The 18,717-nt window shown below is 36.9% G+C and overlaps 1 protein-coding gene across 1 annotated transcript in view; it reads left to right on the top strand.

Moving 5' to 3' along the window:
• The window catches only part of LOC145937553 (RNA binding protein fox-1 homolog 2), a 263,968-nt gene that overhangs the window by 62,322 nt on the left and 182,929 nt on the right, over positions 1 to 18,717 (top strand). The gene's annotated exons all lie outside the window — the stretch shown is intronic.

The following is an 18,717-nucleotide window of genomic DNA, read 5'->3' as shown; positions in this document are numbered from 1 at the left end:
TATCGACGGCAATCCGTTTAACGACGTCCGCTATTAATGGTCCATGCGTACACGGATTAACATCCCTGACGATTTCTGCTCGTGCACACACGACCTGGCGCACACGCGACCATTTTCGCTCTCCGTGTTCGTGTGCGCGTAGGTATGGACGTTGTTCGCCGATTTTTCCGATGTAACGACGTGGACCAGATTAAACTCGGTTAAACTGTTCGGAAGAATGAGCATCGTTGCGACGTTAAAACATATCGATGTGACAATCGATAACTGTAACATATATTAAATTATATATACTTGCTACATTTTGCGAGGCATGTTGAATAGGAACACAGTTGAAAAATTTGTGTTAAATTTAACATAATACGGATATGTTAAATAAGGACACGAATACTGTGTTAATATTTTAACATAAAATAAATGCAAACTTCAAGTAAACTTAAAATAAATTTTGTGTTAAATTAACATAGTTTTAATGTAAAAATTAACTAAAAAATTGTTAATTTTACATTTTATCATGCCCCACTTATATTATATATTTTATCATGTACATTTTATCATGTACCCACTTATATTATAAAGTAAAATTAATATTTTTTTCTGTAAATTTTAACAGATAAATCTTGTCACTAATAATACCGAACATATTTATTGTGTAAAATTAAAAGTAAATACACATTGTGTTATTTTTACACTTTTTTTCAGTTATTTTAATAATTTAACATTTGAGTTCAATTAACACAACAGCAATATGTTAATTTAACACATGAATGTGTTAAATATTTAACACAAAAATTTTAACGGGGACCGTTTTTAACAAGAAAACAAATTTTCCAACTGTGAAAGTTTAGTTTTCAACAATTGTTCCGTTCTTTTACGCTTTCTTAACATAGTTGAAGAGAAACGTTTTTATTACTATTTTTCTTAATCGTTTATTAATAACTTGAACCAAACAAATAATTTTTAGTTATAATTTATAAGTGCTCTTTGTTATTGTAATCTTTGTAGAAACTTTAAACGAAATTAATTTGTTTTTGATATTTTAATATAAAAAGATATAAAGCACTTTTTTTCTCAAAATAATTATCGGTTTATTTTCGAACCAATATTTCTAATTAAGTACATTTTTTATTTTTAAATTAAAAGTTAACAATCAATTTACAACAGCGCGATTGATTACGGTTCCTATGTAAAACTCTGAAATTGTGTTGCGAGATATCTGTTATTACAACTGTGTCCCGACAGCATAATTGACAATGAAATTACGGGCGGAGAGAGATGGTTGTAGTCAATATATCGCGATAACGGGGGCAAATATTGCACGCCTAAAATCTCGCCGAGGTTCTTTCACGTGGAATCGCTCGTGCGCGCAAGTGTTAATTAACGCGTCTCTTGACGACGAGACTTCGCAGCTTTCAGTAGTATTTGACGTACAGCTAAACAAAGGATAGTCAAGCGCTCTCTCTCTCTCTCCCTCTCTCTCTCTCTCTCTCTCTCTCTCTCTCTCTGCCATCGCGCTACATCAATGTCGCACCGAAAACTAGGCTGCATACATACTTGAATTTACATTATCTTCGTGAATAGATCGAGGTCATTTATCTATCTTTGATGGTTCGTTTAAGCAATCAGATTCTCGCGGGAGGCTTCAATCGCGAGATATTATCAGACCAGGGAATTCACAAACGAATCGCGTATATACGTTAATTGTCGCGAGTTATCGGGGAACGATTTTCCAAATAAGTTGGATTAAAAGCGATCTCCAGTTTAATACGCTACGCTGGCAAATTGGGAGAAGCCAAGCGAGACAAGAAATTAACATGAAAGGTCACGTGTATGCAAATCGTATCCGATAGTAAAGAAAATGAAATACGATAGCCGGACATAATTAGTATTCGTTATTTTATTATAACCTGGCGCGCTTCACAATTGTATATGTGCAGTGTTCACAGAGTTTTCGAGGAAATATAACGTCGAGGTGAATATCATGAAAAAATTTTGCCGTGAATATTTTTCTATTACATGCAAAGTATATGAATAATAAAAGAACAAGACGATGAGGCGGGATAAAATTACAGAAAGACAGTACGGAGAAAATCTAGCCGTATATCGATAGAAAATTGCTATAAATATTTTGACTGGCATCAAAGTTGTTATCAAGTTCTTTCGAAAATCAACATAATAAATTTATAAAATGAAATGTCGGACGAGAAAATATATAATATAATGATTTTGAAAGAGAAAGACGAGACTGTGTATAAAGATTTCACAATCAAAATAACGTACACAGTTGAAAAATTTGTGTTAAATTTAACAAATATCACATGTCCCAAACGGTCCACAGAAATTTTTGTGTTAATTTAACATAATACGGATATGTTAAATGATAACACGAATACTGTGTTAATATTTTAACATAAAATAAATGCAAACTTCAAGTAAACTTAAAATAAATTTTGTGTTAAATTAACATAGTTTTAATGTAAAAATTAACTAAAAAAAATGGTTAATTTTACATTTTATCATCCCCACTTATATTATAAAGTAAAATACATTTTACGTAATTAACATTTTTTTCTGTAAATTTTAACAGATAAATCTTGTCACTAATAATACCGAACATATTTATTGTGTAAAATTAAAAGTAAATACACATTGTGTTATTTTTACACTTTTTTCCAGTTATTTTAATAATTTAACATTTGAGTTCAATTAACACAACAGCAATATGTTAATTTAACACAAAAATTTTAACCGGGACCGTTTTTAACAAGAAAACACAAATTTTCAAACTGTGTAGTATCTCGCTAAATTACAATGCATGTGCATCAATTGCAAAATATACGACACATGTACCGACAGTTATTTCTAGCGTGACATTTTAATGCTTATTCGCTATAGGGATCCGATGGTTTGTAAAAACCGACGTTTGAATGTTCGATAGAGATGTCGTGTAATTTCAGCCGCGGGGAAGAAACGTCGGAGCATGTCTCCGCTTACGGAAGGAATATCCCTCGCGTGCCCGCCCATCGGCCCATTGTACTACCATTTTCTTCGGGGAGCGGTTACCTTATTCACGGTGCTTCGCGATCAACGAAGCGTAGGACGGAACAAAAGGTATCTCACTCCACTACCTTCCTCCGCCCGATAAGTCGGCAGCAGCGACTTAATAATCACGAGTTGCCCCTTTCGGCCCCGTAAGGGACTTGTTCAATTTTGATTTCCCTGCCTTCAACGAGACGCGGCACTTTATTATTATCCGGGTCACCGCTTATCGGATCGCGCCGCTATCAAAGTGATAGAGAGGAAATGGAGGACGGAGGAGAAATAGCTAGAGAAGAAAGTAAAAGAGGGTGGTCTCTCAGTGAAAGAGGGTAAGGGTGTTAAAGCGAGGAAGGTAGAAACATTATTCACAAACGTACTGTTCATTTGCTTTCGACGGGGATTAAAGAACTTCCTGTGTTGCGCGGGTTACGTACCACTCCCATCATCATCTCTCTCTTTCTTTTTCTCGCGCGCGCTTTACTTTCCGCTCCCGAATTGTTTGCGGCCATCGGGTACACCGAATGGAGTACCTTCTACGTGACGGAAACGCGCGTATGGCGGATATAGGGAGCGGGCAAATGGAACCGAGCTTTTATGCCCGCGATACGTGCCTCACCCCCCGGACACTACTCACCCTAGTCACTCTAGTCTCTACCGCTCTTTCTTCCTTTGCTCTTTATTGACGCTTGAAAGGTGTCTACGTAGACCGGGCGTTAACGCGAAGTGTTCGATCGCTCGGGAATTAATCCCCGCGTGTTAACCGACATGAATCCGTCGTTTGGAATCGTGTTTGACCGCGAGAGATTTTGCATGCGACCTCGATTCTTGTACGAAAGAAACATGATGAAAATTTTTAGCATTTTTAAATTGAGACTACTCTTGAAAGAGATATAAATATAAAGAAATCTCTAAATGGGGCTTTTTAATTACTTATTTTAATTGAAGAGATTTTACAAGATGTGTATTCAAAAGTATATATTTAATTTCTCTCACAGTATAAATTTAACATATACCTAATTTAATTTTAGCGAATTAAATTAGTACTCTTTTAATATAGAATTATATTTTATAAATTATTTTTATAATTTTATTTTTATTTCTATGTATATACATTTTTATTTTTATATACTACTGTTGTGTATTTTTTCCTGTGAAGAAGAAGAGAGAGAGGAATTGCAGAATCTGATTTCTCAGCTTTTAGATAAGAGTTTAGTTCCTTTTATAAAGCAATTAAAAGGATCGTAATAGATTAATTGTTTGTAACTGCAGTCGATTAAATAAAGGATGGAAAATAGTTTTAATCATTTTATATAATTATATTAAATATGTAATATTTTCTGCAAAATTATATATAAAAATCTTTTTGTAAAGTTATAAATAATTTTCTACTATAGGTACAATATATGAGCATTTAATAGTGAATGATTCGTGAATAATATAATTTTTTGAAATACGTAAACAACTGAGAATAACAAAAAGTGACAAACTTTTCTTTACTAACAATTATAATCGATATTAAAATATCGTATATTATTCAATTTCGGTTAATAATTTGAATGGTGGATATTGTGAAAAGGGAGGATATTTTTTCGGTGGAATTCACGATTGCTTCCTTTTTTTAGTTCCTTCGACTCCGATGCTTCTTATCATTTCTATCAGCGGTTTTTAAGAGCCACGTCTCCGCCAGATGCTTACCCGAACGTTCAATCATTGGGGAATTAACCTCGTTAAATGAGAAGCGCAATATTTGAGCGCCGTCGCGGTCTTTTATCACGAAAACGATCAGATTCTAACGATGCAAATACCATCGATCGGATCGATACAATCCGATTGATCGTTACTTTACCCGCTTTTATTCTGTCTGCGAAAAGTCGCTGCCAATTAATACACTGAGCATTTACACATAGAATAATTTTCCTTGTTACAAACGTTCGCGACTCCATGTAGCCTACATTATTACAAAGGTTTAAAGGCTCGCTATTTGACACAAACGTTTGGTGATGTGATTCTTGTATTTCGTAACTCTTGAGTCTATAATAGGAGAAGGATAATTATTTACTAGTCCGCACGTACATAAAAAAAACAGAGAAAATATTCATTTTAATTGCATAAAATTTTAATTATCTTGAATTATCTATGCGAAATTAATTATCTTGCAATTTGATACGTGATGATGTAATATTGTATAGATTGTTTCGACTTGAAAATTTTTTTTTCTCGTTAATCGAGTTCGATAGAGCATATATACATATAAAAAAATTCATCTCCGATATCATATCCGTCGCGATTGCTCTGACGTTTATCCTACCGGACGGAAATGCTGTTGTACGTGTTTGTTTCGGGCATAACGCGCAGAAGGGGAGGGGACTTGCTTTAATCGGACCGTATACGGTTTATAGGATTACATCGTTTGGAAAAGCGATCACCGAGATCAAAGGAAAAGTTTTTTCTCTGACGGTTTCCGCGATCGACACGTCGCGTCGCGAGAGCGATATCATCTCCGCGACGAAGGCAGAAAACGTTTCGCAGTCGACGAAAAAAAAAGCTGCAATTCAGACCACAATGCGATGGTACAGCGTGGTATTACGGCGTTTCGCAGTGCGCGGCTGTGTAATTTTTCACTCGGTCCGATTTCATTTCCCTCGATGTTGACGACGTTGACGTTTCGCGATTCTTTTTTTTTCCTCTTTTTCTTCGTTATTCGCTTCTCTCGCTTTTGCAATTACCGCTTGTTGCGGCAATAATTAATCACTGATTCTCCTGCGATGGTATCTCGGGTCGCGAAATGACGGAAAAGTGTGTCATCTCGCAGAGAGGATCCGAGACGTGGAACATCGCGCGCGGCTTAGAATCTAATTATAACTAATTACGTCATCGCGTCGCCTGGTCCAAAGGAATTAATTACAACTTAGAACGCAAATTGGATTATATGCGTAATCTCGCAGTTCACCGACTGATGCAGTTGTGTTTAAACAATTACGTAATATGTATATAGTACACGTTGAGTAATGCGCTAGTATCATCTCGACATTCTCAACGAGAAACAAATGCAATATTACTTTACGTAACACGCTTAAACAATATGATTATAACGCGGAAATGTGTATAATATATATTAAAATGTAAACAATAATCTGAATCTCCTCTTAAAATTTTATCTATATAACAGAAGGCAATAGCAAACAGATCAAGCTGACGCGATTTAATTTGATATGTAGAAAGTGATCGAGTTTCGCGCATTAATTGCATTTATTATCAAATTTTGGATGAAAGACTAAATTATTCAATATTTATTGACCGAAATCAAAAACAGCTTGTCGATTGAATTTAATTGCGCTTTCATGCCGTCACATTTTATATACATCAAAATATCGAATTTAATAATCGTAATTATCGACAATCGCAGTGTATTATGGATTATTATTATTGGCATTTAAACACGATTTATTTTATTGAATACTATTCCTAAAATATACGAATACAATTGAATTATCATGCGAGAGTGACGAGAAATACAATAGACATTCGATATACGATCTACGATTGCGTAGCAACATGATAGAGATATTATACTGCAAATAAAATAATCAATATTCGGCGAAATGACCCACTGAGCGAAATAGAGAGAAATGTGGTGAATATATTATCCTGTCTTGTGGCTTGTCATTCGTTTCGACTTGCGTCGAAAGTAACGAAGCCGGTTCTCATAAAGTATGAGAGAGTTGAAATGTCAGGCAATTATCGAGTCAATAGACGAGACAAGTAGCGTCTCGTCAAACTAAATGCGTGACGACTATTTTGAATTAACATTTAGATAAGTTTTAATTTTAATTTTATTATCAATTTATTCAATTTAATTTTAATCATTTGATCCATTGTTTTTTATATAGGAATAATTTTCGTGAAATTTTTCTATCTTCTGATAAAAATTCTTTCCTTTAAAAAATCAATTTACTTTGTTTTAATGATAGAGAGAAAGAGAGAGCGAGAGAAAGAGGAGACAGAAGATTTCAATATTTAAATAAACATATATAAAATGCCATAAGAAAGTCGCGATAAAACTTTGCTCTCGCAACGTTTTTCGTGCCCGGAAGAAGCATCCCTTGCGTCATCAAAAGTCGATATGACACGGTAAGGTGAGGTTGTCCCGATACTTTCGCGGTTGCTACGTGACACTTTCATTTCCACGTCTTCCCTGCGAGCCAATCTATAATCCCCAGCCGCTAAGGCCTAGACTTAGGTGACTCTTACCGATTGCACTTTGGAAAAAGACCGTACTGAGCTTCTAGCGAATGAATTGGAATTGGATCCCTGGATTTAACCAACGAGAAGAGCAAATGGCATCTCTGCACGGATGCGAGAGAACTCGGGGGAGGCACATATATCCATATCAGTCTCGTAAAGATCTTCTCTCCTTTCTCTCTCCTCTCTCTCTCTCTCTCTCTCTCTCTCTCTCTTTCTCTCTCTTGTCCTTGGCTTTGTCTCTTTACAGGCCGCTTAATGTGTACTTCTTTCGTGCATTCCGGGTGTCGAGATATCTGAAAAAAGGTTTATGAGTTTCTATCTGTAGACACAGAATGCGCTTAACGTTCGTTATTAAATTCCTCGCGTTTTATGTTTTTAATATAGAGGGGACGTTCCTCCTTTTTTCTATCTCGATAATAACACTCATTACGACGCCGTCGTCGTAACGACAGTCTTGAGTAATCTGTTGCTTATAAGCGTAGAATTTATTCGTATCATCTATTATAAATTAACATTTATGTTATCGGCGCATATTTCCATCGAATATATCGACGTATGAAATGGAAAGGATTAAGTCTTCTATCATTCCACATATGTATCTACAAGGTGCTTCTATTTCATTTGATGTCTCTTCGGAACGCTTTGAGCATTGGATTATTGAGAACAATTGCGGTAGCGAAAGTTTCGCAGCACGCGAATGTTATAGACATTAGAGCTCGGTCGAATAAACGCAGATCGCCACGGGTTACTGTTTGTAGCCGTATCTCTGCCGTATCTCTCTCGAGGGTCCTCTATAACTATATATACCCTCTCCTCTCCCCGCAGTTAATCCCCAATACAAGCGACCAAGAACGGACTTAACAATTAGGCGAACATGGCGCACACTCAACTGTGATTCTCCTTTCGATAGAATTTCCGACCGCGGCGGTCTCTCAATTGGCGGGCAAGTCGAATTGAATCCTCGGATTTGTCCAATGTGACCAGGGAAAAGGGAAAGGGGGTGCGAATATAGTCTGCGAGAACAGAATATAACGCTCCCGGTAAAACGTCGTTCTCGTACGCGAGAGATCATCCCCTCATCTCATTTTTCTTCCCCCACGAGTTCCGCAACAGCTCGCCGGAGAAGATATTTCAAGCGCCACTGTAGAAACGGCACTTTAATTCGCGTCTTGAAGCTTCTCACTGGGAAGTGGCAGTTTATTATTTTTTATTTCCTTCTCCCCCTCTCCCTCTCTCTCTTCTCACTTACATTTCTGAGCGAAAGCATATGTTTCACCTGATTGTTTGCTACATTAAATCTATATATTATCTTTCACTGCGTATGAATCTCCCGGATTGTGTATATTTTTACGCGAAGTATATTTTTAAATATAAAACTTCAATGTATGTCTTATATTAAATATTAATGAAATGGGAATACTTATATTATTTATATTTAAAATTTTAGATAATAAGATATGAAAATATAATCTGTTACAGATCACGTGCGGGTCATTAATAAAATGACGGTTCTTGAAAGTAGATATCACTTTAGCAATGCATTTTGCATAAAAAATGAATTATATTCGAGTACGTATTTAGAGTATGATGTATAGCGCGATGTATCATATGACTTTACGGAGAATCGCGCGATATGTTTTTAACAGAATTTCTTTCTCGCGACGAGGTGGAGTGTATTACGTTCGTTGTAAAACGAAGAGCACGCAATGTAAGAGCAAAACTTTTTGCCTTTTCTCACCGCAGAGTAAAATTCTGATTGTCCCCCGTTGTTTCACGCTATAACGCGAGATAGTTCCAGTTTTTCCGGACTCACGGTCACATTAACCCTTCGTTGCCGTGCTAACTTCTAAAAATAGAGGAGTAAAGGGCCGCAGAAAGAGAGAATATGTGTGTGTATGTTCTCGTGTCCACCGAGAATTATATTTCAGAAAAGATCAGAATTTTCAACGCGCAAAACTTGAGGGTACCATTTTCCTCTCGAAGTCATCGCGTTTTAAAGCGAGCTAACGCTCTCCTCCCTTGCATAGATAGAGGAGATATTCTTCTCAGGAGATATTCTTTTTCGGGAAAGAGAGTGTGTTCCAGCGTCGCGAGGGCGATACGTCGTCGCGCAATAAGCGGGTAAGCATGACAAAGACGTGTATCTGGCTTGACATTGCATTCTTTCGACGTATATACATAGTGCAATACGGCATGATTCAAATTTCAAACGGAATCTTGTGCGACGTGCATTCTTTATTCACGCCAAAGATGCCGAGATCATGCAGGCTACGCGTCGCGATGCGTCCCGGAAACGCAAAGTTATCTTTATTTTCCTGCCAAAAAGAGCACACGGGGGGAGAGCCTCTTCGAGATTCCTCCCGGGAGTTTGTAATACATCCTTTTGGCTTATATACTTCGGCCCGGTCCTGTCTCTCCCTTTGAAACCGGTCCGAGGAAATTCCTGAAATATTCGCCGATTGGGGATTATATGAACGTCATTGTAAATTTTTGTTTTCTGTCCGTCATGCAAAATTGACCGGTTTTGAGAGAAAAGTTTTATATCTCTTTGGTTTTAAGAGCAAATATCTACTTTCAAGAATATTTGATCCAGATAATTTTAGATTTAGATTTGAGATTTTTCTTTCTCGGAAATTTGGCATACTTTCGTATAGAACACAGACTTTTATATAACATATTGGACTGAAAGCTCCTAACTTTCGGATGTATCTTTTTATGTACTTATGTACGTACATAAGAAAAGCACATGCGAAATAAAGGTGTTCCGCTAGTATAACTGTTTAAGTTACCAAATAAATCGTAGTTATATATATATATATATATTTTGCCATTTCTTTGGATTACATAGCAATATGTTACACATAAACAACATTCTGAGCGATCATAAAAATTCTCAGTCTAGTATATTATAGAAATCTGTGATATATAGAATGTCTCACAAGCAGAGAATAGATATAAATTATATCCTGATAAAAAAGTTTTACTGAATTGATAATGAAATTTAACAATAATTACAATTAAAATTGCTCTGTAAAATTTGACTTGTATTATTTTTTTAATATAGGCGTACTTTATATTAAAGATCTATTTTCAAATTTATATTTTTTTCTTAAACATAATTTCAAATGAAATAAATTATCGCAAACATGATTAATGTAATATTAGATTAATTATATTTACACACAAAATGTAATTCAGAAAATAATATGCACAAAAAAATAATTTTTGTATAATACGGTAATGCAATTTTGATGTATCTGGCATAAATTTCAAGAGAAACGAATACGTTATTTTAATAATAAATTTTATAATAAATAAATTAGTAATCAGTATAGCTTTTGTTTTTCGAAATATTTCAATAATTTAAGAAGAATATTGAATGATAATAATAATATATTATCAACGAGACAAATAAATCAAAAGTCCAAATAAATCTCACTTAAACTTAATTGAATTTGAACATTCAATTTAAAACAATTTTCCTGGAAATAATACGTGAATGGTAAACAATACGTGAGAAAGACCCTCCAAATTACGACAATAAATCCGGTCATTTTATCGATGGTGAAATTCGACCGTAAATAACCATGATAAATAAAATGGGTCGGTCGGGTCGGTCGAATCGCGTCGTGAACCAAAGCACAAAGAATCGTTTCTTTTGAACTGGGCAGCGCCTATCGATCTGGAGAGATTCGTGCTGAGAAATAAAGAATATCGCAGGGCGGGAAACAAGCTCTCGCGTCGTCTCTCTTTCTTGCGAGAGACGCGGCAGGAAACGTCTCTTCGTCGCCGCCTTCTTTTTCTCGGCTCTCTCTCGTCGCCTCGAACATGCAGAGAAGTCTTTTCTGCCGTGCAACGGCGCGCGGGAGGACCTGAGGGAAAAACGAATGCCGGGACAAAGGCTGTAGAAGCAGCGTAGAGCTAGAGGAAAAGGAGTCGCGTCGAAGGAGGACCGACCCGGCTCAGTGGGCTATTCTCGCTGGTGCACAAGTTTCCCAGAGCAATGAATTGAGCTACGCGCATCCTCCAACGTAAGCTCGCCCCCGGAAAATAAAAATGCCTTTGGGAAAGCCCGGCACGAGCTACGATCGATGGTTTAGTTCCTATAGAAAAATATTGTAACGCAAAATATTTGAGGAGAAATGCGGAGAGGGATATAATCGAGGGAAAAAACAGTCTATTTTTTTTAGGAATATTAAAATTGTACAATTACACAAAATCAAGTGTTGCAACGAGTTTGCACATTTGTTTACGGACTTTCTAGAAAATATATGCGATGGACAAACAAAGAGGCCGTAGAGAAAATTTGTTTATATATTTACATATCCTGTTTATGAATTTAGAACACTTACACCCTTAGGATGACATTAGCCGTTCCATTCCCAGTCATTTCCATTCGTCGTTGGCGTTTTTCCTTGCAGAATAATCGTTGCGCGTTGTTTTATTACGATAACGCGCGGAGCGATAAGAAAGTGGAAAGTGGAAGAGAATTAATTCTGTCGCCGAAGGAAAAGTTACGGGAGAGAGAGAGAGAGAAAGAGAGAGAGAGAGAGGAACAATGCATTAAGACGCGTACATTCGCGCGCGCATACTGCTACCCAGTTCTGCAAATACGAGCGAGTCTTTGAGCAAGCTCAACGCCGAGGGATTTGCCTGGATCCTCGGCGTCGGCGAATTCCCAGCGCGTGCTTAATTAACGACACGAGCTTGACAATGGAAAGGAGAAATTTCTTGTAAAGCTCCCGGCCCGCACCGAACTTCGCGCCACGAACGATGCACCGACTTTTGTGCATATAAAAGGTGGAACTTATAAAACTTAATAATTTACGATCCATCGTACTATCTACACCACTATTTTCACATGGCTGCTTTTAATTATTATTTACCGATCTCGGTTTCTCGTATACGTACGCAAGCTCCTATCTTATTAATTTTACTAAACGCGATGTTTTAACTATGAAAGAAGGCACGATCAAGTCAGACAAATTTGTTATAGTGTGTTTTTCTAATTTCCGAAGACAGGAAATTCTGATGTTGTTGTAAAATTTTATAAAAAATAGTTTATGAGAGACTCGGATTTTTCTCGTTATATGTATATGCAAACTCGCACATGCATCTTTGCGTAGATCTTTTCCTAGAGCGAAGGGGAGAAAGAAAATTTCCGTATCTCATTACCTGTCTTGGCGAAACCGTTCGTTCGCGCGGAAGGCCGATGATCGCGTGTGATGGCGTGCACTTTTTTTTTTTTACGATATAACGCGACTAGAGTACACACGAGAGTGATACTCACTGGAAAAATTGGATCTTCCGCTCAGCTGACTCTTACGGTTCTAGTTCGTACCGTGCGACGAGAACTCGACGACGATCGATACTTTGATGATCATTCGTTACATCTCGACCGAATATAAAAAGTACAAGCTGTATCATAGTAGTAACGTCACGGTTCCTAATATCAGAACGTTTGGAGCATTTGCTGTCATCCACCAGAGTCTCATAGAAAAATTGTTGTCCCGTTATGAAGAAATTGTGATGTCGCAAATATTTTTATAATATAATTATATATATAATTTCTATATTTTATTATTAGATTATTATATATATCAATATATCACATATATCATTATTACCATTAGAACACATAACTTAATTAATATCGTTTCCACAACGCAATTTTAAGAATAAATATTAAATTAACAGATGATTAAGAGATGTTTTTAATGAAATTCGTTGAAATGTTTTTCACGAAACATTTTAATGTCCGAAAGAATAAAATAATCATTTTTCATTAGGCGTGATTGATCGATCTTTAATAAACCATAATTACATTAAGTAATTTATTTGTTGAGCTGTTGATTAAAATACTGTACGAGGTATACAATATCCAAGAGCGCAAATAGACCTTTTCCTACAGTGCATGAGTGAGTGATTGCACACGTATACGTCATCACAAGTATTATTCACGGATATTTACATATCCTCAGGCGTGATATCCCGTTACAACGAGTTTCTCACTCAAGTGAGACGTATCTCGTCTCTAAAACATTTGTATTCGCACAGTAGGAGCAATCTAACTAGGACATTTTAGCGCAACAGCCTGTTGCTGTCAATAAATAATTAACGAAAAAAAGCATAAAAAAGATACAGGGAAAAAATATGCAAATAACAATATAAAAAATACACAACTCTCTGCCAAATGGCAATGTTTTTTAAACATTGTGTGACTTATTAAAAAATTTTATATTCCGCGCGATTTGAATGATTATTTTGAATTTTTTATTTAAAAATTTTTTACATTTATGATACATATTTCGTGAGCTGTGATTTGCATGTCGCTTTGGTAAAACTGTATAAATTATATATATAAATATATAAATTATGTATTAGAATTTACGGATGTTTATAGCGATGCAAACGACCGTATAAGAGGACCGAATATAGTAAATGTCAGAAAATTCTATCTCGAAATAACGCGCTAGTTACGCTGTAAATATTTTATCATTTTATTTTTAGAGAGAACTAACTTTATACATATTTAATTATATATATATTTATAGATTATAATTGAAATTAAAATATGAATTGAAGACCACTCGCGCATTCGAACACCATAATGATCGACATGTACGATCGTTAATCGGCTCAATCTCTATCCTCTCACATTTTGCTCGATATTGTCTCGTTAAAATATGACACATCCGTAGCGTCTGCAGCTTTGCCGAAATTTCGCTACGCGAGTAGGTATCTCGTTTGGGCGGGCTAGTGAATTTCCAGAAGCGATTAGCATCGCGGTCGAGCGTCGCGTGCCGCGCACGTTCGCGCAATTGTGCACGTTTTATACTATACGCCGTTTAAATCAGGACGATATCGCGGTGGAATAGGAGATCGAGCCACGGTCATTACGTCGAGCGTAAAAACGTTTACAGTCGAAGCTCGTCTGGCATCGCTAATGACGAATCACCGTGATTCCGATCGCTTTTATCGCGAGGCTGCAATTACCCGGGGACTGTATTTTACGGAGAAGTAAATTTCCGCCATGTCGGTGATAATATTGTCTGTGATGATGTAAAAGTTTCTTTTTTTTTGCTTCTCTACGTGACTTCATGTACGCGATATTATACGAGGTAATACATGCAGAGCTCATCATGATCGTCGTCGAATTTCCGCATTGTTGCCGATAATCCGGTTTACGCAACAGCTTTCGTGCGAGTCGTCATTACAGCCACGTTAAACTAATTTCTCTGCTTATTCCGTGTCAAGTTTTGATGCAATTCGGAGATGTAGTTGTAATACAGTTTTAAAGCACGAATCCACCTTCGTCTTCTCTCCTCTTCAGCCATGCAAACAAGCTCGTAAACGAGTCGTTTATCACGGAAGTTGAAATCTCGAAACGCGAGTTTGTCAAGTGAAATTGTGAGGAGTTAAGTCAAGCACGACAAACAAATTTATGTAAATCTCTTCTACTTTTACAACTTCTTTAGTTGTATCTTTTTTTTTTATCTTTTTCTTTTATTGAATATAATTTCGCTGTTTAATAGATTCGCTATTTTATCGATATTAACGTATCTAGGTAAGTACTTCCGTCATACATACGGTTCAAACAGAATTTATCATCTGTTCCATATCCGATGCTAGCTACTCAGTTCTATCTCTGCTACTAATGTATGCAAACTGGCATAAACGTCCTTAACATACAATCTCTCATCTTGCTTATAAATCTAGAGTAACGTTTATCACAGTCAATTAAACAGAGATACTTACCAACGCGAATTTATATCGTGTCGTGGAATATATTTATAAATTAAATAATAAAATATATACCTAATATGTGTGAAATCGCTCTTTGTATGATAAATTAAATTTTAATGTTTGACTGGAGACAGAGACTATGTGCCTTTGCCTTTTTCGTCGAAAATAGAACGAATCAACTTTACATCATGTTTTATGACATAAGAGTTTAATCAATTTTATCGTAATATTTTTAATTTATCATTATCTTTTAATCAAGATACAATTTTAGATCTCGACCGTATATCTGCGTTATTACATATTATTAAAAATAATACCGCTACTGTAGCATGCACATTCGTATTCGTTTCTTATTATACCGAGTAATATAATTATACCGAGGAATATAATTATTATACGACATTAAAAGACATTCTCTATTGTTCAACTACTCGTCTAACAGTGAGTTAATCACGACAATTTTTATCATATTAACGATCCCAGTTACGCGGGCAATGAAAAAAGCCATTGTGAGAGAGAACGAAAGAAAGGAAGCGTTGTGCAGCAACGTATGGCGCACTAGTAAAGCGCATTGTTCCTTCGCGTAATATTTCGTGTAATAACGCGGTGCGTCTCGTAACATCGCATAGAAGAGTCGTTTGTGTATATATATGTGTGTGTGTGTGTATGTATATACGCTAGGGGTAATAAAATTTTGTAATAAACATTCCTGAAGCGCACGCGCACATTTTGGAAATGCCGTAACCGACGAATCGGGTCCAGAAGCCCGTGGAAACACGAAATTCTCGTCGAAATGCTAAATTTCGAGTTTGACCGCGAAACGAGCTTTTGTCGCGCTCTCTCGCGTCCGCGTCCATGAATATTTATACGTAGATTGTCGATTTTCGATCTGATCGATTTGAAATATTCGCGCGCGTCCCTCCGAAAATGCATCCGCAGCATTTATATAATATTCTTCCGATTTACCCGCGACGAGAGATCCGCAAAAACGGAGAAACGATCGATAAACAATGCGATGAACATCATCGCAAAACGGGGGATGAATCTCAAATATCCGTAATAACTGGAAGAATCCTAAAGTTTGACTACTATTTCGTTAGAACTAATCGTACCGAGAGATAAAACTCTTTGTCATAAATTTTTTAAATATTTTATTATTTTTTCTCTGTTGTAAAATATTTCCGCGAAACTTTATACGCTTTTATAAAAAATAAAGATAAGGAACGCGGACTTGGTAGAACTGAAAGTTTTGCGATCCAGATCGCAATGCGTACTTCATGATTGTACCAAGAAAGTCTCTAGGATTAAGTGAATTTTACCAACGTCAGCCAACTTTAATTCTGATTCCTCGTCCCCCAGAATGCCAAGTATAAAAGAATAAAGAATTTCTCTGTAAAACTGAGCATACACACGAAGAAACTACGGTTAAACTTAAACAACGTTAATTCCGCGTGCTATTATTTCAAAACGTCAGTAAGGTTTTCATTTTCTCTTTTCATTTCCATTTTCTTTAAATTAAACTACACACACATACACATTTTATGAGAAATAAGTTATTCTTTAGACGGAACGCAATTACCGTGCGACAATATTTTCAAATTTATTCGCGTGCATAATGCAAAGTTACCGCTTTGACGGCACAACTGAAAAAGGGGATGAAGAAAGAAGTGAAACGATTCATAAATTTTGGAGAAATCTGGATTCCGGATTATTTCGCGAATCTTTATACGAAAGCGAATGGCGAATATATTCGCGATATTTCATTTTACGCCGGCGTATTTTATTTTGCCGATAAAATTAATGAAGATATCATCGGAGCTATCAGAGAGAGGGCGAAACGTTTGCATCGCCTAACGTTACACCTCTACCGCGTGTCATATTCGTGATACGGTCGCATTTTACGCGCGTAGAGACATAAAAAAAAGATATATTGATAATCCCGCGGCGTCAAAGAGCCATCGCGCACTTTAGTGTTCGTCCCTTTTTTTTTTATCGCGCGCGCACGCTTATCTCTCCGGGGCATCGGCGATTTTCCGGGCATTAAGTTCTCCGCCCCGCGTATATATACGCATTTGAATATCTCTTTTTCTCGTGCTTCTCGCCCCCGTAGCGAAGCGGCTACGCTAGCTCAAAGTCGTTAAACCGTTGCACGCTCGCCGCGAAACGCATCCCCATAGAGGGATGATGCACTTTCCGCTCGTTGTTAGATCGTCGCGACAACCCTTAACTTCGCGATCAAGCCTCACGGCGGGAGGCGCTTTATCGCGCACGATGCACTTTGCGATAAAATATTTTTCAACGACCGCGTCGTCTCGCGACGACAATGATGAATATCGCGACGATGAAGCATTAGCGCTTCGGGTGAAGATTAGCGATATTTTTTTCTAGCCAGCGTAAGAGGATGATAAAACGCGCGAAGAAGAGAAAGTAACGCGTGATGCGATAACAGGAAACTGGAAAAAACTTTTACATCACATACGCGTGATGTATCTTGATGTATTAATTTTATGGTTTTAATTCATACTTTGATAATACATGAGGAATAATTGCGCGTGTTTATTCGAGTAATATTTAAAAGATCTGGAGAGCCAAAGAGGTCTTTAAAAGCGCATTCACGTCAACTTTGCATGTATTTATCTGTAATTTATTGTAGCTAAAAATTTTTTTTTTTTAATTTATTACCGTTAAGGGCTCAATGTGTCTTAAGGCGTCTCGTTATTGGAATAATGATACCGAAAGAGCGACGCGAAAATAATAATAATAATGAAAGAAAAATGAAAGTTAAAGAGAAACGAGCGCGAGACGATAAACGTGGCGATTTTCGTCGAGCGGAGAAAAGTGTCGAGTATATTTATGAGCGGACGGTCAGCGGGGAGCTTTTCATAAATTATTAATGACCGTAAATTTATGTCATTGCGAAGGGCCTAATGTCCGGGGTTGTTTTCCGCCGTCCGTGACAATTTTTTGCACGCGCGCGAAGGAGAAACCGCGGTCGGGGAGGAATTAATTTATCAGACTTAACGACTCTGGAGAAGAAGCGGCCACACTTTAATCCACGGGGACCACTTGGAGAAGAGTTTTCAAGCGGTTGCACTAGAAGATATCGTCTTTTGTCATTTTGCTCCTCTACGGGCGTATCCTGAATCATAAAAATCTCGATCCGCGCAGTTTTTGGAGAAAATTTTCTTACTCTTCGCATGAAAATGTCCTCTCTGTCTCTTATCTTCACGTCGCGACTCAATAATCGTAATTCAACCAATTCAATTTCAGGCACGATTAATCATCGTGGAAAGTGTGCTTAAGAGATATGTAGGTCGTCGTGTGTCTAATAATCCATGAAAGTTCACACGCGGGATATAATAGAATATACATACTATATCTACGTAGCAACCATGTTAATTCATTCGTTTCGCTTTCACATTTCACTCGTAATAAAAATCCCATCATGTATCGGCTGAATTATCGTCGTAATCGAGCGAGATATATGTTCGAGTGTAAGAAATATTATGCGATTGAATAAAATTAATATTCTCTTTCACAATTTTCCGTAATGAAATGTCTTTCCGCGACGATCATTAACGATATACAAACATATCCGGTTGTTCTTCTTTCTCTCTTGCTCTCGTCGGGAGGGAAAGCGGAATGGGAAAATGAGCAGAGCCTTTGACCGCAAAGGAGGGGCCTTACGGA

This window comes from Prenolepis imparis, unplaced genomic scaffold (genome assembly GCF_030444845.1).
Source record: "Prenolepis imparis isolate NDT839.2.m4 unplaced genomic scaffold, iyPreImpa1.0 SCAF_6, whole genome shotgun sequence".
Classification (NCBI taxonomy): Eukaryota; Metazoa; Arthropoda; class Insecta; order Hymenoptera; family Formicidae; genus Prenolepis; species Prenolepis imparis.
Note: the sequence above shows the minus strand (reverse complement) of the source record. Positions and strands in the feature narration are given on the sequence as shown.